The sequence below is a fragment of the Lissotriton helveticus genome, chromosome 6, assembly GCF_964261635.1.
Source record: "Lissotriton helveticus chromosome 6, aLisHel1.1, whole genome shotgun sequence".
NCBI lineage: Eukaryota > Metazoa > Chordata > Amphibia > Caudata > Salamandridae > Lissotriton > Lissotriton helveticus.
This window is the reverse complement of record NC_136067.1, coordinates 1,327,081,727-1,327,105,773: the sequence shown is the minus strand read 5'-3', so window position 1 is coordinate 1,327,105,773 and position 24,047 is coordinate 1,327,081,727. Positions and strand designations below refer to the sequence as shown.

Sequence of the window (24,047 nt, the reverse complement as noted above, 5' to 3'; positions counted from 1 at the left end):
ACGATTCTAGTTTAGGGGCCTCGGGGGGAAGTCCTCCTTGTACCCCGCCCCAACACAAACGTCTGACATTAATCGAGTTACATGCCCGAGCGTTACAGCGTTCGCCCAAACATCAGTCCGTTGCAGATATCAAGCGAGCCCTTACCGAATGCCGTTATGATCCAGTCCCAGGCGATGATAATATGGTTATATATTCATTGCGTGTAAGACGGGTGACCGAGTACTTGGACACCCTACCAAATATGAAAGAATATCTAGACAGAATATATCGTTTCATCCGTACAGGAGCAGATCCAGAAAGTATTGGCGATGCCATGACTCAAAGAAAGGTCGAGATTCAGCTCATGCTATTAAAGTTTCTAATTAATTGTTTAATAAGGGAACAAGATTATCCAGATAAAGATCCGGAAGAAATGAAAGTCCTGACCAGGTGGAGTGACCATATAGCCGAGGGAAGACACAAGACGCAGCCCTGTATAGACAGTATGTACAAGAAGATCCGTAGGGAAATAATAAAGTTACACGAGAAACGAAAAGCAGCACAAGTAAGTGAGAAAGAAGACAACTCTTCTACTGAAGAGGTAGACAGCGAGAATCCCTCCAGAATAGCGTATGTAGGTAGAACTAGACTTCCCGACCAACATTCACGCCTAGAACACAAGAAAGTTTTCCCTCCTCCAGCACCAGAACAAGGTTCTCTAGAGCAAGTATTTCAAGCTACCGATCACATTCTGAAATCACGAATCGGTTATAGTGAACTTAGTACCATGCATGAACAAGAACTAGCCCGATCAGCAGTCCGATGGGCTACTGATTCTACCACTTTTCCAGACGAAATAGTGGCACAAATGTTTCTGAAACTGCCCCCAGCCGAGCAGCGACTGGTGGGTATGTATATGATCCAGCACCTCATCACGCTATATGAGGGACAGCATTCTGATCCAGGTCCATTACATGATGTTCTGAACGAGTTACTCCAGTATAGATGGAAAGGTTTAGGTACCGATTTAATTAGTGTCATTCTAGAACAGCGCCACAAATATAGAACGTTTTTGAATCCGCATTTTGTTCATGTCTCACCTCCAGAAAGTAAATCATTTTACATAGACAGACAGCATCCGTTACGAGAAGTACACCCAGTTAGGACAGCGGGTGGTGGACTAGAACGAGTATTTGTTTACACCCCTATTACAAAGATGGAACTCTTAGAGATGAAGAAGTTAATTCCCTGTCACGACAAAGATCCAGCAGGGTTCCATCGAGAATTAAAAGACATGCTCCGTATGGGAGAGTACACGTATCCAGATATCATTAAAATGCTGAAGGTCCTGTTGCCCGCAGGGGTATATGAAAAACTCAAGGAAAAAGAATGGGAGGTGGGAGAGAAAAAGATAGATTGGACAGCTCTAGAAGCTGAAGACAATTCACGAGTACCAGGTACCGGTCTAGGGGGTAAAGTTAAAGAATTGCCCGAGTTATTGATACAGGTTTTGCCAAGGTTACTAGCCACGAAAAAGGAAGATTGGGATGCAATCTCAGCATGTAAACAGAAACAGGATGAAGACACTAGTGATTTTTATTCTAGATTTGAAAAATGTTTTATAATCAACAGTGGTTTGAAGACAAGTAGTGAGTCGTACCCTCATCTTTTTGTTACTAAACTAGTCGAGAATTCAAGTCCACAAGTTAAAAATCGAGTTTTGAAGGTCGAAAGTAGTTGGCAAGCTAATACTCCGTCACAAATGCTCCAAATGCTCCAGTATCACCAGAATAGAATCAGGGAAGAGCAAGAACACGAAAGGAGACGTATGAAAGACACGAAAATGAAAGTATTAGTTGCACAATCTGTTCCACAAGACAGTCAGAAGAGGGGTCCGAATCAAGCCAGTCATCCTGCAGCTCCCGTTAAAGGGACTTGCAATTATTATAAACAGCCAGGTCATTTTATAAACGAGTGTGCAGTTCTGAAACACAACATAGCAACTGGTAAGACTAAAGAAAGACCACGTCCGACTAGACAAGAACAAGTTTCACAGACTTCTCAGCCACCACAGAATGCACAACAGACAGTTCCAGCACCGCAGCCTATCGCTGCAACACAGCATGTTACACAGCAGATGTACCAGTATGCCCAGACAGAGTATCCAGAGTATCAACAGTATTCATGAAACAGCCTAGAGAGGGAGGTAGGCTTGCCTCTCATCGAGATACCTGTAGATCAAGAGGGTCCCTATGTACACAGTCACGTATTAGGGAAAGACAGAAAGTTTCTGATTGATACAGGGGCAAGTAGGACTACTATCAGTCATGACGAGGTTCCAGGGGCTCCGCTCTCAGGCTCTAAAAATGTTTCCCTTGGATTTTCAGGAAAGCCTATTGTTAACGAGATTTCAAAACCCGTTACTCTAGAAGTTGGTCCATTGTCCCGAACTACTGATTTGTTACTTACGAAATCATGTCCAGAAAATTTGTTAGGCATTAAAACACTGAAAGAATTAGGTGCAGTAATTTGCTGCTCCCCAGAAGGAATCCGATTGTTTTTGAGAGACTTTAAAGGTCACTATGTATTACGTAATTTTGATCCAAGATTACTGAATGTTCCACAGCATTTATGGGCGCAAGGTCCAACTGATGTAGGTTTTATGCAAATCACACCCCATCGTGTGACTCTCAAACAAGGTATAGTTTTGCCACGAATCAGACAGTACAGATTGCCACCTGAGGCTGTAGCAGCCTTATCCAAAATTATTGACGAGCTTATTGCTCAAGGAGTGGTTGTAGAAACTGACTCCAATGTATGTAATTCTCCTATCATTCCAGTCATGAAACGTACCGATCCAAATGCACCTCCAGTATATCGATTAGTGATTGACCTTCGAGAACTTAATAAATGTATCATACCCCAGTATCCAGTAGTCCCAGATATTTCATCCCTATTGACAGCTATTGATTCTGAAGCTACATTTTTCACTGTTATTGACCTCAAGAACGCATTTTTCAGTGTTCCGATTCACCCAGACAGCCAGTACCTTTTCGGTTTTTGTTTAAATGGAAGGAGCTATAAATTCACACGAGCTCCTCAAGGTTTCACAGAAAGTCCTAGTATTTACAGTCAAGCACTTAAAAGACAACTAGACAATATTCACATGCCAACTGACACTGCCCTGCTCCAGTATGTCGATGATCTACTGATCACAGCCCGTTCTGAGCGTGACTGCGAGCGTGCGTCACTTATAGTTCTGTATTTCCTAGCCGAGATGGGGCACAAGGTGTCCCCTTCGAAGCTCCAGTTCTGTGTCCAGCAAGTGATCTACTTAGGCCACTTACTGTCCAAGTGGGGTAGGCAGTTGACACCAGACCGTATCCAGTTGATAGCGAGTCTTCCACAGCCCAAGACACAGAAGGAGGTACGAGCTTTTATTGGCCTCACTTCTTATTGCAGACAATGGATTCCTCAGTATGCATTTCTAGCCAAGCCACTGATACAGTTAACGACACAGGAGGCAGCCGTATCGACTGTCCTCCCTTGGACATCTGAACATACACTTGTTTTTAATGAATTAAAGAAAGCTTTATGCCAAGCACCTGTTCTAGCAACACCGAACTACAGTAAGCCTTTTACACTTTTTGTCACAGAACGTGATGGTACTGCATTATCTGTTCTCACACAAGATCAAGCAGGACAGTACAAGCCCTGTGCTTATTTCTCGAGCACATTAGATCCAGTAGCCCAGGCTTTGCCTGTGTGCCTCAAGTCAGTTGCAGCCACAGCTTTAGCAATCAGACAAAGTGATTCCATAGTATTAGGACACTCCCTGACAGTACAAGTTCCACACTCCGTGGAAGTTCTTTTAAACCGAACACAGACTCAACACTTGACCATTGCACGTTTAACAGGTTATGAACTGACACTGTTTCAGCCACACATAGAAATCAGACGCTGCAACGTTCTAAATCCTGCTACACTGTTACCGTCAGTTACTTCGAATCCTGCCACACATGACTGTGTGGAAGTTATTAACACTATGACCAAGCCAAGACAAGACCTGACAGACATTGCATTACCTAATCCCGACCTGACACTTTATGTGGATGGTTCATGTATGAGAACTAGTACAGGAGAACTAGTAGCCGCGTATGCAGTGACTACTGAAACCGAAGTTATTGAAACACACCGTATTGACACCCTGTCTGCTCAAGCAGCAGAGCTAGTTGCTCTGACCCAAGCCTGCATACGTGCCAAGGACCTGAAAGTAAACATATATACAGATTCACGTTACGCATTCGGAGTTGTACACGACTTCGGAGTACTCTGGCAGTAGAGAGGTTTCATGACTTCTCATGGAACCAAGATTCAGCATGGTCTCCTCATTCAAGCTCTGTTAGATGCAATACATTTACCGACAGCTATCGCTATCATGAAGTGCAAGGCACATACGAAGGTTACTGACATCATTTCCCAAGGTAATGATCTAGCAGATCGAACAGCCAAGCTTACAGCTCAGACACCAGACATTCCAGTTAACACGACACAGACACTCATTCCAGAACAGACTACTTGTATGACAGTTAAGGACCCTACACAAGATGTCATAGACATACAGTTACATGCTACTCCCGAAGAAATCAAGAAATGGTCCGAACAAGGAGGGGTCCAGACAGATCAGGGATGGGTGACGAAGGGAAAAGCCACATGGTTTCTCCCCGACTCTATGGTTCAAGTCATTATTAATACCGCACATAGTCCGGCACATTTAGGAGAAAAAGCTATGTTAGACAGTATTCAGAACCTTTGGTTCAACAAGCACTTACGAGCTGCAGCCAAGCAGAAAGTCCGTACCTGTATGATATGTTGTCAGTTCAATCCAGGTAAAAGTGTCCCGGTGGAACAAGGTGGATTCCAACCCCCTGACCACCCTTTTGAAGTCCTCCAGATGGATTATATTCAGATGGAGCGATGTCGAGGTTTCAAGTATGTCCTTGTAGTTGTATGCGCTTTGTCCAGGTGGACAGAAGCATATCCAGTTCCAGATTACACAGCCGCGACCACTGCTAAGCAGTTGGTTCGTGAATTCTTTCCCCGCTATGGACTCCCTAGGGTCGTGTATTCTGATAACGGCCAGCCATTCTCATCTGAGTTAATGAAACATGTTTCCCTTCTGTTAGGGTACCAGTGGAAGTTCCATTGTGTGCGCCATCCTGAAGCAGCCGGTCTCGTAGAGAGACATAATCAGACCCTGAAAATTCGTATTGCCAAGACATGTAAAGAGAAAGGTGTAGACTGGCTAGTTGCCCTGCCAGTTGCTTTATTCTTCATGAGGATGGTTGCACATTCCAGATCAGGTCTGTCCCCGTACGAGGTCGTATTCGGCCGCCCCCCAAATATGTGGGGTACACCTAGACCCCGCAGTATTACAGATGTTTCCAGTAATATGCTGACAGATTACCTAGCTTCCTTGATGTCTGCCCTACACTCTTGTCGTTCACAGGTTGCCGCTGCCTTTCCAGACAATACTGAAGTGAAACCGCATGAAGTCATTCCAGGAAGCCTCGTGTTGGTCCGGAATTTTGATCGTTCAAGTCCGCTGGAGCCCCGTTGGAAGGAGCCGCGACTTGTTCTCCTGACCACCCGCACGGCCGTGAAGTTGGAGGGCCGCAAGGGGTGGGTCCATCTGTCCCATATAAAGAAGTTCCATGGAGTTCGAGAAAAGACATTTTCAAAGGACTGTTCCATTTTTAAAGACTGCCTGAAACCAGACTCTGATCTGAATCCTGAACTGAAAGTTACTCTGTTAGAGAAAACTCCGCAACAGGAGTATAAGTTAAAGCTTCGGTCTAGTAAAATAAGTCAGCCAGTTTAATTGTCTAAGTCCCTCTCGGGTGAAATGGTTAGACAGGTATCTGACATGTATGAGATAGACCCCCATAGTGAGAGAGTTAGTCAAAACTCTATACGATGTATCGTTTTCCTCAGTTTTATATTGTTTCTAAGTTTGATGGTTACCTGCACAAGTTATGCATTACATTTATGTTTTCCAATTTCACATGTAAATAAGTTTTCTAATGCTACAGTAGAGCACACATTTAGTAATCTGCCTCCTCACGAGTTATCCTATCGTCTTGCTATGCGCAATAATACATTTATAAGAATGTTACACTATTCACACCAGACCAGCAATGCTACTAATTGTTGGGTGTGTGGTCGACTCCCCCCTTTCCAGACACCGAAGGGAGTTCTGCCACTTTTTCCTTATCCATTTTCACATAATGGTTCGTGTGGAGCATGGTCCACGTTAACGTCATCTTCAAATGATATGTTCCTTCTGAACAGAACATGTTTTCCAGACAAGCAAGGTCTCTCCCATAGAACAGGGTTAGATCTAGAAAATGAAGTATATGATTTGGGTAATTATTCTTCGAATTTTATGGTCCTGAATGTTCAGTCTGATACTACTCCAGATTTGCCTGCTATTTCAGTACTACCAGTCAAAGGCGAATTATGTGTCAGAAATAATGGTTCCGCACATGTAGGACATAGTGATTGTACTACTACTGTCGAGTATAGTGACAGTGGGAAATCTATTTTCAAAGCCTCACGTCATTCTTATTTTGTTTGTGGTCAGACCGCATATGTTCGTCTGCCCCTCGATTGGGATGGAACCTGTTACATTGCCTTCCTACTGCCACCAGTTTTTCTAGCCCCATCTGATTATCACAGAAACACACATCTAGTACACGTCAGACCTAGAAGGGAGATTGAGTCCCCAATTGTCGATCAAACTGAAACTACTCTAGAACAATATCAAGACTTTAATAAAGGTTTCTTCTTCTTTATAGGACCTATCCAGAATAGTAAGTTAATCCGTAGACTAACCAGAACCCTTGAAGCAGTAGTGAATGAGACTACTTCTGCTCTAGGTAACTTAACCGAAGAGCAATCGGCTATGAGATTTGTCGTGCTCCAAAATCGTCTCGTTCTTGACGTCATACTGGCCGATAGAGGAGGAGCATGTAGAGTCATCGGGTCTAGTTGTTGCATTTTCATTCCTAATAACGCGCCGTCTGTTTATTCAGCTATAACCAGACTTCATAAAATTGCCCATCAGTTACACCAGAATCCAGGCGCCTGGACATGGTCCGGTTGGCTCTGGAGTATCATATCTGCTTGGGGATGGAAAGTATTATCACTCCTAGGTATTGCAGTAATGATCATATTCAGTTGCTGCCTCGGTATACAATGTGGCCCTGCGATTTGCGGCATGTGTGCTACCTCTTGTATTCCTAGTCCTAAGTCCCGTTCCAAGACAATTCGAGACGAGCAGATGATGCTATATGAAATGATAGATGGTATCATGAATATAGATGTTTCCTGATGGAAACGTAGGGCACAAGGAGGGAATGTGGAAAAGTAAATTTTGCCATGTTGTATGTGCCTACGTGTTCCCCATCTTATGTTATATGTGCATGATCGATATGCATGTATTCCCTTCTGATCGATTAAAGACGCAATTACAGTTGTGTCCATCTCTAGTATGCCAGTTTCCAGTCCTCGTGAATACAACGAATATTAGGCCTATGTAAAGCTACGTTGCCACGTTTTACAGTGTGCACGTTAATTCATTGAATTATCCCCGTTTCTAGGCCTCAAAAGGGCCCGGACTCAGATTCAGCTCCTGTTTCCTGAACCCTCTCCGAGGAGCGATACAGCCCCCACCTGTATCCCTGACCTTTAGCTTACTTTCATGCCTCGCAGTGCCCGGCTCGGCCTGGCTCTGTCTCCCAATCTGCCAAGAGCATGTTATGTTTCTAGTTATCAGTTCAGCCCTCCTTCTCTGCATTCCTAAGCTACTGAATCGCATCAATAGTTCCCGTCATGGTCTAGCCTTTATGTCTCCATGTAAGAGAAATACTGTATTAATATTCATAGAATATTCCTCGCACACGCACTACATATAGAATTATGCATGCACCAGTCTTAGTATCAAGTAGCCTTTACCCTGATAACTTTTGGATTCTATCAACATGTACTCTAAACAACAGATACTAGATATGCCTGGGTACATGTCGCTCTGACACTCCAGACTTTAGTCTCCTCTTCTAGCGCAGAAGTCATAGCCCCCAGTTTTCCCTGGTAACACGTCATTGTCAGTTTGCGCGCACCACTAGGTTAGAGGTCCCAGCTGCTCAGGTAGCCCCCTCCATGTTTCCGCCCCTTTTATGACATATTCTGTTACGTTTGCATCACATGTCTATGTATACGCCCTGTACACGCCTTCTTGTTACATCATTTTGCCCTTATCTTTCGCGACTGTTACGAACCACGCCTACTGCTACGCCTACTGTATGGAATGTAATGCATTTGTTTTGATATATATGCTGTGCACTGTTATTAAAAGTTAGCGCCTATCCCCTTGTCCATTCCCAGATCCTGTCCCCGGCAGCTGCCATCCTATTCCCGTACAGGCTGTCCTGTTCCTGTCCTTTATGCCTGATTAAAAGCCTGTAAACTCCAGCTACCTCGAATCTTGACTCTTATTTATTGAGCTATCTGTTTATTGATTATTCCGAAAAATAGATCCGGTATTAAATTATTTATATACCACAATTCGATAGAATTCTAATGGTATGCTGTCCGGCCCTGCTGCTTTGCCAAGTGCCAATCCCATTATTGCTGCTTCGATTTCTTCCCATGATACTGTAACACTGAGAGGTTCCCTCTGATCTTCCGTTAGCCGGGTTACCCCTACACCCTCTAAATATTGAGATATTCTAGCTTCTATATCGTCTTTATTTTTAGGTTGACAGTATAAAGATTGATAAAACTCACTAAAGGCAGACAATATATCCTTCTTAGATACTTTGACATTCCCACTAAGATCTCGAATTTTAAGAATTTCATTTGCTGTTGTTTTTTGGCGCAATCTTTGAGCCAAAATTTTGCCTGTTTGCTCACTTAGCTCATAACTTTCGGTTCTGTGTTGTCTATATTGCGAAATCACTCACTCCACAATATGGGAATACACCATGCTGCGTTTGATAGAGAGATCAGTTTGGGATTCTTGAATATGGGTATTGGATTTAATGCTTTCAGCTAGTTTTCTTTCTGCCCGCGAGACCATATCACAGTCTTTCATGAATTTGTCCCGTCTACTTTTACCTTGAAAGTTCGAATACTTTAAGGTTTCTCCCCTTACTATTGATTTAAATGCGTCCCACACCACTGGAATGGGTGCACTATTGTTATTAATGTAAAAAAAATCCTGTATAATTTTAGTCATATTTTGAATATATTCTTCATCAGATAATAGACTCCTCTGAAATGACCAAGTTGTTTTAGGCCTTTCCCAAGCTGATGGTAGACTAACGTGCATTACTAAAGGGTTATGATCCGATAATAATCTTGGGAGAATTTCCATCTTTACTTTATCAAAAAAGAAATGGGATACATAAAAGTAGTCAAGACGAACATGCTTCCGATGTGGGGCAGAAAAAAAACTATAGCCAGGGTCTTTATTATACATAGAAAACCAAACATCCATAAGACAATTGTCCGTCAGTATATTCTTCAGAGCCCTGAAAGTTCGAGGTTTAAAGCCCATATATTTATCGTGTCTGATGTCAAAATTAGCTTCTAAATGAATGTTTAAGTCCCCACAAAAAATAATAGGAGAAATACAAGCAGATAGCTCCTGATTTAAAGAATTAAATAGCTCAGTGTCGTCCAAATTGGGGCCGTAGACAGTATATATTACAAACTTCTGTTGATATAGTAATAATTCTGCAGAAGCCCACCTTCCCCATTTATCTGCAGTTGTTTTAATACAAGACCCTAAATTATGTCGCATAAAAATCGCCACTCCCCGCTTGATTCCCGTCTGTTTAGAGCAAACCAATAAATCTAGTCCTAAGCTATTAAGGAGCCTCCTTTTCTCCCATGCGACATCAGTCTCTTGCAGACAGAGAATGTCTATTCGGAGTAGTTGTATCATTTTGGCTAGGGTCCCCCTTTTTTTATTACCATTGAGACCATTAATATTCAAAGAGCATACTTTTATTTTCATCTCCATTAAAAAAAAACAAAAAAAATCCAAAAAAGAAAAACCTTCGACAACATTAAGTTCCAGACAAATTTCCTTATTTTTCAAACTTTGTTATCATAGTACTTCTGTGTCTATAACTGACTGTTGCTGATTTTGCACCCCGACCCCACCCTACCCACAACCACCAGTGACCATCACCACCCAACCAACCCTTCCCCCCCACCCAAACCCACCTTATGAGGCACAGGGACAGCCAGTCCCTCGGAGCTCAGGATGCCACCCCTCCCCCCCTCCTGTAAAAGTCCTGAAGGATAAATCCAAATTAACTTTCGATCAAATCTACTGTCCAGAAGAGAACATAAATAACCAATAAAAGTTTTTTTACAGTCTCAGCAAAGTAACAACGATTATTCATAATGAGGCCAGATAATCCTTAGCAGCGATTTCCCAAAAAAAAATGTTGTCTGGCCTCTTACAATGACCTTTAGTTTGGCAGGACTTTGCAGGAATACTGTAGCTCCCTTCTGTTGAAAGCCAGTTATCAACTGTCTCAGATGCCATTGCTTTGACACAGTTGCCTGGCAATAATCAGGTCTGACAAAAAAACTGAAATCTTTGCCTGAACACTTCTTATCTGGTCTAGCTAGATTGAATATCGCTTCCCTTGCCAGAAAATTACTGAATTTAACCAGGATAGCTCTAGGATAGACATCATTTTTCTGCTTATTTCTATGAACGAACGGAAAACGGTGAGCTCGTTCAACCACCACCGACCAATCCCACATTCCTAGTTCCGGGAACGCATCTAAAAAAAGTTCGCAGACAAATTTCCGGACATCAGGACCACCCAGATATTCTGCCACCCCTAAAACTCGCAGGTTGTTTCGGCGAGCTTGATTCTCCAATTCAGTTAACTTTGCACTGATGTTGTCTCGTTGATCTTTCACCAGAGAGAGTTCTTTTTTCTGGGCCACAACCTCGTCTTCTAGTATTGAGATCCTAATCTCAGGTTCTGAGACTCTAGCAGCCATATCAGTACATATTTTTGTAATGAGTCGAGCGGCATTCTGTACCTTCCGGCAGGTAGCCTGGGTGCGTGCAATCTCGCTCTTTGTGTCGGACCTATGGGTTAGCAGTGTTTGATATATCATTGCTAATGTGACCTCCGCATTAGGAACTGCTTCGGATTCAGATGCCACAAATTGTTCATCTAGCGATTTTAAGTTCTCTGATCCATTACTTATGTCTCTTGCAGATTGCGCGTTCCGAATTTACTTTTTCTTAACTGTAATGTCTGAGAGAGGTGATACTTCATCCTCCCCCACTTCTTCCTCTATACTGGTATCATCCGCCGGGTAATCAGCCGAATCTCTGTCCAGGCTTTCCTACAAAGTCAAATCAGACATCGAATAAAATTGATCATTAGTATCTTGCATCATGTCTTGACAGCGAGCTGCTGAAAGTTCTGGACTTAAATTATCTTCTAAGGCATTATTTAGATTTTCATTTTCAATATTAGTTCCTGTTTCGGATTGGGCTACTGAACTGACAAGGACTACATCACCCATAATCCCATTCTCAGCAATCTCACATTCAGGTAAAGAGTTAGAGTTCGGCACTGGGTCTGGTTCCGGATTAGTAACAATTGATTCAGGCACCCCTGTTGCTGTTTGCGCATTAATATTAACGTGAGTCTGTATACCTGAGTCTACATTACTGCCTCTTTCACTTAACATAGCTTGGGGTTCCTGAGGGGTAATTGCCGCTGCTTCCCCAAACTGTGTACGGATATTCTTAGCGGATTGCTTTTGGAAGAGTTCAGGTACTGTCTGTACAACACGCTCAGCCCCGTTCTTAGAAATTTGGGACCTCGAATTAATAGCTGACTCACCGGATTTCATGTTGCCTGGTGAACCGCTTATTAAATCTTCTTGCTCGTCGTCAGCCACAGCGGTTACTTTGTTTCTTCTGCTCCGTGTGGAAGGTACTTTCGCATTTTTGGGAGGCATTGCGACGTTGTTCCCACTGGATGTCGGAAATGCTCGGAATATCTCTCCAAGCCGAAACGGGATGCGCCAAGCCCGAATGGAGCACTGAAGTGCACGGGCGGAAAGCAGAGCCACGAACACCTTCAAAGGCGGAGCCGAGGGTTCGATATTTTGTCTTTGTCTCGGCCACACGAAAAGCACCACAGCCCAAGACAGCCAGACCGCACAAATCCAAACGGAAAGAAATGCCTGAAACAACTCCTTCGATCAGGTCAGGTTCACTAGTTCACTCCTTCATAGTAAATGCAAGAATCAATTTTCGACGTCTTGTTCTTCTCCTTCAGAACGGGAGCGGAGGAGCCGGCAAGCTTACACCGCTAGCGTCGCGGTAGCCATCTTGCCTCTCACCTGGTTGTACTCAGATGGGCTCTGGAAATGAAATGGCAGTTTGAAAAGTAGGTGTTTAGAAAAAAATGTGGATGAGATTCAGTGCGCTTGTAAAAATAGAAATGATTGGTGGTTTCTGAAAATTCCACATTGAAAACTAGGGTGCATGCTACTGTTTTTTTTTTAAGGAGAAATGCTAATGGTTGAGAAAAAGTCACTGAAAGGAACATTGCACAGGATAATCTGGTGGATTGAGAAGTCAAACACCCTTGCTGGTTTGGTTTGCAGATGAACTTTTCACCTGTGTGTTCAGTTAGGTGTTCTATGGAGTGTTACCATGGTAACAGGCAGAGAGAGCAGTGGGGGAAGGTTGAATATTATGTGAGATTGAAAGTGTTGCAATGTAGAACCAATTAAAATGTTAGTTTGGTTTTGAATTTGGGGAAGATATTTCATTAGTTATCTACAAGAATATGTGTGTAAAATGAGAGTGAAGCTATGTCATCGTATGGTTCCAGTGACTGGTGCACAATCTAGAGATTCTGCTTAAGAAAATCTGGTGTGTGATTGACACTGTTCTAAAACTACAAAAGCATTTTTAAAGGTGAGTTGTTAATTTGTAAGGGGATCTATGTTGTGCACTTTAAAATAATAACAAAAATGTGTTGTAATGTGGAAGCAGGCGTTTATTTGCATAGAGTCTGATTCTGAATTTGCCTGCTTTGTTAAAAACATTGTGATAGGAGCATTTGGTATGGTATTTGAGGAGATATTTGGTGTATAATAAAGTTCTTGGGTGTGCTGTAAAAATGCCATAGCAACTCTCTCTGTAGCATGTAGTAATCATGTCAGTGAATTTTCATTTCTAGATTCTCAGTCCCACCTTGACCCCTTATTCTGCCTAAACCCTACTGCACTGTCCTAAACCCTGAAACATCATCCCTAGCAAAACCTGCTAAACTCTTTCAACACTACTGCACTGCTCTAAACCCTGAGACAGCACTCCCAGCAAGACCCCCTTTCACTGTAGTAATCATTTTACTCAATTGCAAGGGATACTGACATGTGTCTAAGATCACACTGTGAGTTAGTATTCATTTCAGAAAATTGTGGCAGAATAATTTGCTTAGTTGATGTGTTTAAAAATATGGGAATACATGTACTCATGGAGTGAGTCAGGCTTTAGGACATGTAGTGCTAGAAATTTCTATGCAGCATGTGTGTCAGGCCTCTTAATTTCCAAATAGTCTCCATGCTGTGCAATAAAGATCTTGGGTGTGCTGTAGAAATGCCATAGCAACTCTCTCTGTACCATGTAGTAATCATTTGAGTGAATTTTCAACTCTACATTCTCAGTCCCACCGTGACCTCCTACACTGCCTGAACAGCACTGCACTGTCTTCAACCCTGAAACACCATCCCTAGCAAAACCTGCTGAACTCTTTAAACACTATTGCACTGCTTTAAATCCAGAATCACCATCCTCAGCGAATACCCCTATAATGTTGAAACACCACTGCACTGCCTTAAACCCTGAAACAGCACTCCCTGCATGATCTCCTACACTGCCCGAACACTGCTGCTGTGCCTTAAAGTTTGAAAGACCACCTCCTGCTATACCCCCTACACTGGTTAAATACTAGTGTAGTTTTCTAAACCCTGAAAAAACACTCCCAGCAAGACCCCCTTTCATTGTAGTAATCATTTTACTGAATTGCAAGGGATAATGTCATGTGTCTAAGATCGCACTGTGAGTTAGTATTCATTTCAGAAAATTGTGGCAGAATAATTTGCTTAGTTGATGTGTTTAAAAATATGGGAATACATGTACTCATGGAGTGAGCCAGGCTTTAGGACATGTAGTGCTAGAAAGTTCTATGCAGCATGTGTGTCAGGCCTCTTTATTCCCAAATAGTCTCCATGCTGTGTAATAGAGATCCTAGTTGTGCTGTAGAAATGCCATAGCAACTCCCCCTGTAGCATGTAGTAATCATTTCAGTGAATTTACATTTCTACATTCTCAGTCCCACCTTGACCCCCTACACTGCCTGAACAGCACTGCACTGTCTTAAACCCTGATACACCATCCCTAGCAAAACCTGCTAAACTCCTTCAACACTACTGCACTGCTTTAAATCCAGAATCACCATCCTCAGCGAATGCCCTATAATGTTGAAACACCACTGCACTGCCCTAAACCCTGAAACAGCACTACCTGCATGATCTCCTACAGTTCCCAAACACTGCTGCTGTGTCTTAAAGTCTGAAAGAACACCTCCTGCTATACCACCTACACTGGGTGAATACTAGTGTAGTTTTCTAAACCCTGAAACAGCACTCCCAGTAAGACCCCATTTCACTGTAGTAATCATTTTACTGCATTGCAAGGGATACTGTCATGTGTCTAAGATCATAGGACTTTCTAAAACATCAACTAAGCAAATTATTCTGCCTTATTTTTTTTAAATCAATACTAACTCACAGTGTGGTCTTAGACACATGGCAGTATCAGTAAAATGATTACTACAGTGAAAGGGGGTCTTGCAGGGAATGCTGATTCAGGGTATAGAGCAGTGCAGTAGTGATGAAAGAGTTTAGCAAGTTTTGCTAGGGATGGTATTTCAGGGTTGAGGACAGTGCAGTGGTGTTCAGGCAGTGTAGGGGGTCAAGAAAGCTCCTGGTAAGTCAACAAAGGATTTTATAAGGAAAATAACACAAACTAAAAAAAGTGTGGAGAATCAGGAAAACAAATATCTGTAACTACAAAGAAAAAACAGAACAGACAAAAAAGAAAAATGATGGAAAAATATGTGGTAAAGATAGTGTGTATAGTAATAGACGAAAAAATCAGTTTGTTGAAATTCGGAAGCGAATGTTTTATAACAGAGTTGTTTTAAATGTATTAAAAATACAAAAGAACTGTAAAAGAAAAACAGCTTTTTATACGAAAAAAACATATAGAGACAATTGTTGAGAAAGCTTTTGAATTAAAAAAAAAGTTGTTCCTTTTAGTAATCAGTAGGATTCGAACACTAGATAAGCCAATCAATGATATGAAGGCCAAAAGTAAGTGGAAAAGACTAATGAATAGAACTAATTTTTGTAATTTTTTTTTTGGAGAATGGAAACATAGTTCAAGTTGTGAGCCATTTTTTAATGAAGAGAGTTATCTTCAGAGTAATGATTTGTTGCATGCAGTTGACACCAGTGGTTGAGCTTATGAGGTTAAGAATGGTTGTCCGATTGAACAAGAGAAAATTGTCCCTAGAAATGCAGAAGAGGTGTTAGCTGATGAAGTTTTAGGGAGATGTCCTAAGGCTCCAGTGTACACTTGGAATTGTAGTAGTATTTGTAGTGTACGACAGGATTCAATTGATTTTTTCCGCAATTTCTTATGTAAGTATAGTAAGAAAAGTGTTAAACAAAAGATTAAGATGTTGCAAGAATTAGATCTTTGCAAAGTGAGAGAAAAAACGGGTTTGCAAGGTCATTCTCTGGCTTGTCTTTCTAAAAAAGTATGTCAGAGTGTTTTTCACCATTTCAGGATGTTAGCAGTACATCATACTGAAATAAGAAAATTAGTGAGAAGGTTGTATTATGCAAAAAGTCCAGCACTAATGTTAAAAAAGTTAAACAGTGATCTTTTGCATGGAACAGTATTAGATGTAATCAACATTTGTGAAGAAATTGAGGTTAGTTACTTTGGTCCTGAAGAAGACAGTGCAGAAACAGATACAATAATAGAAGGAAATGTGGAAGAAATTGTACTGAATTTTAGTGCAGAAAATTTTGAGCAAGAAATTACAAGGTTTAAGGTCATTTCAGGTGAAAGTCCAAACTTTTCTTGTATTTGTTGTAGACGAATTCATTATAAAAATCAGACCAGGTTAGTTGATCTATATTTAAAAAGTGAAAAGGAGAATAATAATGAGTGGAAGGAATTTGCAACTTATTTGTTGGTAGAGAATTGTTTTGATTTGGGTTCTGACCAACGTATTTGTAAATATTGTTATAACAAATTAAATGAAAACAAAATGCCTGCTAGAGCTGTACATAATAATCTTGAGTTGGTAATTATTCCTTCTGAACTGATGGATTTAAATACTTAGGAGTCTATTCTTATTCAATGTGTGTATCCATTTCAGGCAGTTGTTCGTATGGAGCCTAAAACAGGGAAATTGCCTCCTTCAGATTTACAGAGTGGATTAAAGGGAAGAGTTGTATATTTGCCTCTAGATTTAAAGAAAAATATTGAAACAATTGGTGTAGAAAATGTGGAAGAGGAACCTCTTGTTATTCTAGTTAATGGCATTCCTACAAAGAGTAAGAAAATCTGGCAAGAATTAGTCGATGTTAGGAAAGTGAAAAAGGCAACGTTGTATTTGGTAAACAATAATCAATACTATAAAAATGTATATGTAGGAGAAGAGGAAACAACTGTAGAAGAGGACAGTGATTTGTCAACTGCACAAATTGAAAAAGATGTGTCCAGAACTGAAGAAATTTATGAACATTATAGTGTGCATCCACTTCACTCTAAAGAAGTGATGGGGAATACTATTGAGTTATTCCAAATGAAAGAAGCGAAAGGAAGTCCCATTAGTGTATGGGAAAAAAGCTTGGAAGCTCGTTGTTTCCCTCAGTTAGTTCCAACAGGCAGGTGGACGATATGATGAACGACCTGTGCAGATTACTGCATCTGAATATCGGACATCAAGATTATATGCAGAAGATCCAAGGTTTCGCCAATGTATTCCATATTTGTTTCATCTTCTGTTCGAGAGTGACTTGTCTGGACTTTCTAATGATGTGAACCATATACTAAAAATTGGACTATATTTGCAAAATTTTTCGGCAAAGGACTTTATGGAAAAAGTCCAACAGAAAGATACTGTTGTGGAATCTCAGCTAATTAATCTCATGGCATGTCAGCGTGGTACTAATGATTATTGGTACCGTCATCATGGGGAATTGAAATGTATGCTAAGAAACTTAGAGACTCCTACATGGTTCCTTACTCTAAGCTGTGCAGATTATGCTTGGGAAGATTTACTTCAATTTCTTCAAGAGGCAAATGCAAACATAGAAAATATAGAATACAAGACACCTGGAAAACTGTGCTCTTTGGATCCAGTTAATGTATGCAGGTATTTCAATCATAGATTTGAAGCTATGTCTTTTATCACAAACAAAAAAATCCTCCTCTTGGAGAGGTTCTGGATTTCTTTTGGAGAAAGGAGCATCAAGCAAGAGGTGCTCCTCACATACATATGCTGCTATGGATCAAAGATGCCCCCAAATTTGGAACAGATTCAGATGACACAGTGATGAGTTTTATTGAACAATATTCTACATGTGCTGTACCAAAAAGTACAGAACAAAAGAATTTAAGACATCAAGTCTTACGGTTTCAAACCCATCGTTGTGTAAAATACTGTCGACAAAAGTATAAATCTAAGGATAAGTTCTACACAAAATGTCGATTCGCATTTCCACGTCCAATATTATCAAAAGGAAGAGTGAACAATTTTATGTCATCTTTGCGACATACTGTCACAAGAAAAGCACCAAAAAATACCTACAACTTAAAAAGAAATGAAGAGTCAAAATACATAAATGACTATAACTCAGTCATTTTGTCCATGTGGAATGCTAACATGGATATTCAATATGTTGCAGACAACTCAAATGCTGTGGCTCGGTATGTAACATCTTACATTACTAAATCCGAAAAGATGGAACTAAAGGAAATGTGGGAAGAAATTTCTCATGAAAAGAGCCTAAGTAAGAAATTGTACAGCTACAGTTTGAAGATGTTGTCTCATCGAGAAATCTGAGCATATGAATGTTCAGATCGCTTATCATCTGCAAGTCTATACTCCAAATCTAGAACAATCATTTGGGTGAGTTTAGGTCTTGGAAGAACACGAAACCGAGTTTTGAAATCTGTAGAAGAAATTGAGTATTTAGCAGAGAGAGAACCAGACAGTACAGATATTTTGAAGACAAATATGTTGGATACATACTATCCAAATAGAAGTAATCATCTTGAGAACGTTTTTCTCTATGAAGTACTGCAAAGCTATACTTTTAAGAAGAATATTACAAAAGATATCAATAAAGGAGTATATGCTGTGATTGGATCTGAAGGATGTTTAGTGAAACAAAGAAAAGGACATTTGATTAATCACCGAAAAGTGAGTTGCGAAACTCCTGACAAAAGGGAATTTTACTATTTAGCTCTTTTGCAACTCTTTAAGCCATGGCGTACAGAACTGGAACTACTATGAGATTTTGACAGTTATGAAGATTCATTCAACGCAACTAAAAATACTATAGAATGTCCTGTTTTTACTAATTATCTGAAAATGTTGAACGACGAAATACAGCAAGAAGCTACAATTGCAGCAGAGATTGCTAGAGACAGTTCTCAAGACAGTCAAAGTTCTGCTTCGTTGAGTCAGGATCCACTAGGAGAACCAATTATTCAAAATGAAGCAGCAACTGCCATGGATGAGGTGGAAACAGCAATGCAACAAGCTCAAGAGGATGTAATAAACTTAAAAGAATTGGAAAAACTAAATGTTGAGCAAAAACAAATATACGATCAAATGACAGAACAGATTGAGCATGGTTTATATAATGAGAAAAAAGAGTGCTCATGTACGTCATTTAAACCTGTCTGACTGTATGTGAGTGGAGAAGCAGGAACTGGAAAAAGTTTTCTAATTAAAGGAATTGAAACTTATCTGCAGAAAAGAACTGAGTCGTCACTCTCTTGTGTTGTTACTGCTCCAACTGGGTTGGCAGCACATAACATTAAAGGGATTACACTACATCGTTTATTGATGCTGCCAGTAGAGCATGAAAATAAATTAGAATACCACACGCTATCTGGAGAAGCTTGCTGTGAAGTTTCTAGAGTCTTGAAAAAAATGGAACTTCTCATTATTGATGAGGTAAGTATGGTATCAAATTTAATGCTTGCCTTTGTGCATTTAAGAATGCAACAAATCCTTAAAACAGAGTATGATGTGTTATTTGGAGGCAAACACGTCATAGTTTTTGGAGATCTACTACAACTAACTCCTGTGAAAGGACAGCCAGTATTTAAAACAGTTACACATGAAGACACCAGTAAGTGCCTGGGAAGCATTGGAAATGTTAATATTTGGTCATATTTCGAATATTCAGAACTCATTACAAATATGCGACAGGCAAAGGATGCTGATTATAAAAGTATTCTTGACGATATAAGAATTTGAAAATTGAGTGAACACGGCAAAGAAGCTTTACAGGCACGATTACTTACAAATTTGTTTCCAAACGAAAATATTCTTCCAGAGAATATATATAGAAAAATTGCAGAAAAGAAATCAGTGATGTGCTTAATGCCAACTCTGCAAGAATGTTCAATATTCAATGAAAAAATGTTAAAGTTAGAAAATCGAGAAAATATAAAACTGGAAGCTATTGATAGAATAGAGCATGAAGGAGCTACTATTATTTTGTCAGAAAAGTTGAAGTCAAAATTGGATTCTTTAGAGAAATCAATATCTAAAACTGCTGGTTTAGAAAAGAATCTATATGCATGTATAAATTGTCGGATAATTTTAAGACGTAATTTACATGTGGAAAGAGGTTTAGTAAATGGAGCAATGGGTAAAGTTTTTGATTTTGTTAATTACCCAAATAGAGATGACATTGAATTTTTGAAAATCAAATTTGATTAAATTGAAGAAGTACAACAATTGAGTCTTTGTTCAGCTCGATTTTTGCTTGTAAAAGATTTATATGTCCGCCGAAAACAGTTTCCTGTTTGTTTGGCATATGCGGTGACTATTCATAAATCTCAAGGTTTAAGTGTAGATTGTGCTTTGGTGAATATTGGAAGTACTGTGTTTAAAGAGGGTATGGCATATGTTGCTTTATCTCGAGTCAGAACTTTATCTGGATTATACCTGATTGATTTTGATGACACAAAGATTAGTGCAGATGTAAATTGTGTAAAAGAGTATGATAGGTTAAGAAGAGAACATGCTCCCAATTTACCTCAAAATCCAGTATTTGAAAAGAGTGTGGTAAGTTGAAAAAGAAGATATGAGAAAAATTGTAGCGAGGTTGCAGAGAAAAGAAAAAAACTAGATGAACCAGTGATAGTAACCAAAAAGAAAAAGGATTTTATTGAAGAGGTTGTTGGTTTTCAGTTTGAAAACAGTTCTGGTGTCAACTTCTATGCTAATGTAGTGGTTAATGTTGTTTTTTTCTTGAAACTTTACTACAACAAATTGTTGAAAATCGTGACAAAAGATTTTGTTGTTTGTTGAATTCTGTGTTTGAGAAATGTAGTAGTGATAAAACTAAAATAGAAAATGTTTCTGATATTCGAAATGTTTTAGACATATGTTCTGGTTTAAGTCAATTTTCACAGAATATTCAGCAAGATTGTCAGGAATTTCTAATGTATATGCTTGTTGTATTGCAAGATGAAGGTATACATATTGAAAATCTTTTTGCCCTTTCTTATAAATGGCAACATCACAGTGACAATTGTTAATTTTCAAGTAGTACTAAAATAGACACTGAAAGATTTATATATTTGACTTTACCAGACTGCAAATCAGTGTCTTTTAATAATCTAGTTAGAGAAGCAAATCAAAACATGGTCTGTACCCAATGTAACTCACAAATGTTATCAACATTATTTATACAAAGATATGGACAGTATGTAATTTTAATGCTGCAATGATGCAGACCTGATGGAAGAAAACTGACAACTTTAATAAAAAAAATGTGTGGCTTCTCAACTATCAATATCAGGAAGAACTTTTGTAACTGTAGCAATTATTTTCCATGATGGTCCTTCTACAACATCAGGACATTACACAGCCTATTTAAAATGTACAAAAGGCTGGACTCATTGTAATGATACTCAATTGATTTTTAAACAACGTTTGCCTTATGACTTACCAAATTCTTAGCTAGTGTTTTTACAACCCAAATTTTAGGGAAAATAATTGGCCTGGGAAAATTACTGCTGTTAAGAAAGGGTAGTCTGGTGTTGAAAAGTACTTTGTGAGAGAGGGTGATTGGGTTAAAAATATTCTAGTAGTTGACGTATAGGTAGTGTAAGTGTATCAGATAGTGGGTGATGTGGCTATCACAGGAGATGTTGATCACCAGTGAGGCAGAGGTGTTTTAGATTTGTTGTAGTTGTTGAAGATGTTGGTGACATTTTTTATTCCCTTGTAGAGGTTTCTTTTAATGGTATACAGCTCCTTGCTAAGATAAAGGATGAGCAGAGTGTCATCGGCATACCAGATGATGTTGGGATTCTGATAGCATGCTAGTTGTTTAAGGTTCTATGTACATGATAAATAGCATCGGGTGGAGGTATAACCATTGTTAAATGGTACAAAAGATGTTGGTGCTTTTGATTCAGAAGGTTGCGAAACGGACGCTTAAGAGTACTATTAAGTATCTTCCAAACTAAGGATTTCACACATACTATTTGGCCATGAGGAATGGTATTTGAAACAAAAATGACTATTTCAGGTAAATGTTGTTAGCATATGTTTGTACATAACTTTATTTAGAGTGTATAAAAAAGAAGTAATAATGTTTGGTTACTTTGTGATTGTTGGAGATATCCCATACTTACGTACAAAATTGCTGTTCGAAAAAACATTTAAGATATGTTTTTTCTAATTTTTACATTCTTAATGAAAATGTTGAATGGGTTTTTTAAAGACAATCTAATTGAATGTCTTTTTTTTGCCCGCTGTTATATGATGAGTACTATTGAACTCACTGTGTTCAGTGAAAATCAATATATTCTGAGAACAGTAAAATAAAATACATAACATATTGTACAAATTATTTTGTATTGTGAAATATATATTATTACTCATTTTTTTCTTCTCTTCCACAGATATTATATTTATAAAAAATATATTATTAACTTTTCATGACTTATAAGGTAAGTATGACACACAAAAAATACTTTCTCATCACTCTCTTACTTCTCTTTCTCTTTTTCTGTTTCTTCACTCTATCTCTTACTCCACTTCCTTTGCTCATCTTACTCTCGTTCCCTCACTCTCTTTACTCCCCTAATTCACCTTTACACTCCTTCTCTCACCATCAGTACCCTTCCCTCACCGTCACTTACCTTCTCCTGCTCCCTCTTTCCTCTCTGTGACCCTCACTTCTCTTTTCTTTCTTCCTCCATCACTACCATTCTTTTGCTCTATCCCTCACTCTTTTCTCTCTCCCCCTCACTCTCTTTCCTTCACACCATCCGTCACTCACTTTCAGTCACTCCCCTTCTCGTATTCCCTCACTTCCTTTTGCTTACTCCCCTTCCTTTATTCATTCCCTCACTCCCCTTTCCTCCATCCATCTCTAAGTCTCTTCCTCTGTCTCAGTCACTATAACTGCCTCACTCCCTCACAGTCCCTCACTCTCCCTCTCTTTCTCTCTCACTGTCTCCCTCTCTCTCCACCAATCTTCCTTTTCTTTTCTCTCTCTTTCCATAAATTCTTCTCTCTCACTCACTACTTTTTCTTCTATCTTAATATGCTTCTTTTTCCCTCACTCCCTTTCCCTTACCCTCATATCCCTTCCCTCACTGTCACTGCCCATCACTCAATCTCATTCCTCTTCCCCTACTTCATATTCTCCTATATGCATCACTCCCATTCCCTTTCTCCCGCTCCCATTCCCTCACTCCCCCTCTACTCTTTCCCTCACTCCATCCGTCAGTCCCCTTCATTTACTCCCCTTCCCTCATTCACTTTTGCTAACTCCCATTCCTTTAGTCCCTCACTCCATTTCTCTCTCCCTCTGTCTCACTCAGTCTAACCGCCTCATTGCCTCTCAGTCACTCGCTCTCCCTATATTTCTCTCTCATTCTCTCCCTTTCTCTCTCTCCCTCACCCTTCCTGTCTTTCCTTTTCTGTTTTCTTCACTCCTACTTTATCCTTCAGTCCCCTTTCCTCTCTCTTTATCTCCTTCCTTCTCTCTCATTCCCCTTTCGTCACCCTGATACCCCTTCTCTCACTGTTACTGCCTTTCACTCACCCTCAGTACTTTTCCCTCACTTTCCTTCCCTCACTCCCTTTCCTTCACTCCTCTTTCGTTACTCCCTCACTCCATCTCATTTACTCCCACTTCGTTCACTCCCTCCCTCACTTTTTTTTCCTCCATGTTTCTCTCCCTGTCTCCCTCTGTCTCACTCACTCTAACTGCCTCACTCCCTCTCAGTCCCTTGCTCTCCCTCTCTCTCACTCTTTCCCTCTCTCTCCCTTACCCTTAATCTTCTTTCCTCTGTCTTTCTACCACTCCTTCACTCTCCCTCACTCACTTTCCTTCTCTCTTAATTTTATTTCTTCTCCCTCATTCCCCTTCCCTCACCCTAATACCCCTTCCCTGTCACTGCCCTTTACTCATCGTCACTCCCCTTCCCCCACATTTCCTCCTGTCTGTATCTCACACCCCTTCCCTTTTCCGCTCTCTTTCCCTCACTCTTCTTCCCTCATTGAAATCCTGACTCCCCTTCTCTCACTCCCCTTTCCTAACTCCTTCCATCCCCTCACTGCACTTCTCTCTCCCTCACTCCCCATCTTTCACT

General features: G+C 40.2%; 1 protein-coding gene across 1 annotated transcript in view; it reads right to left on the bottom strand.

Moving 5' to 3' along the window:
• The window catches only part of THUMPD2 (THUMP domain 2 tRNA and snRNA guanosine methyltransferase), a 392,304-nt gene that overhangs the window by 41,733 nt on the left and 326,524 nt on the right, over positions 1 to 24,047 (bottom strand). The gene's annotated exons all lie outside the window — the stretch shown is intronic.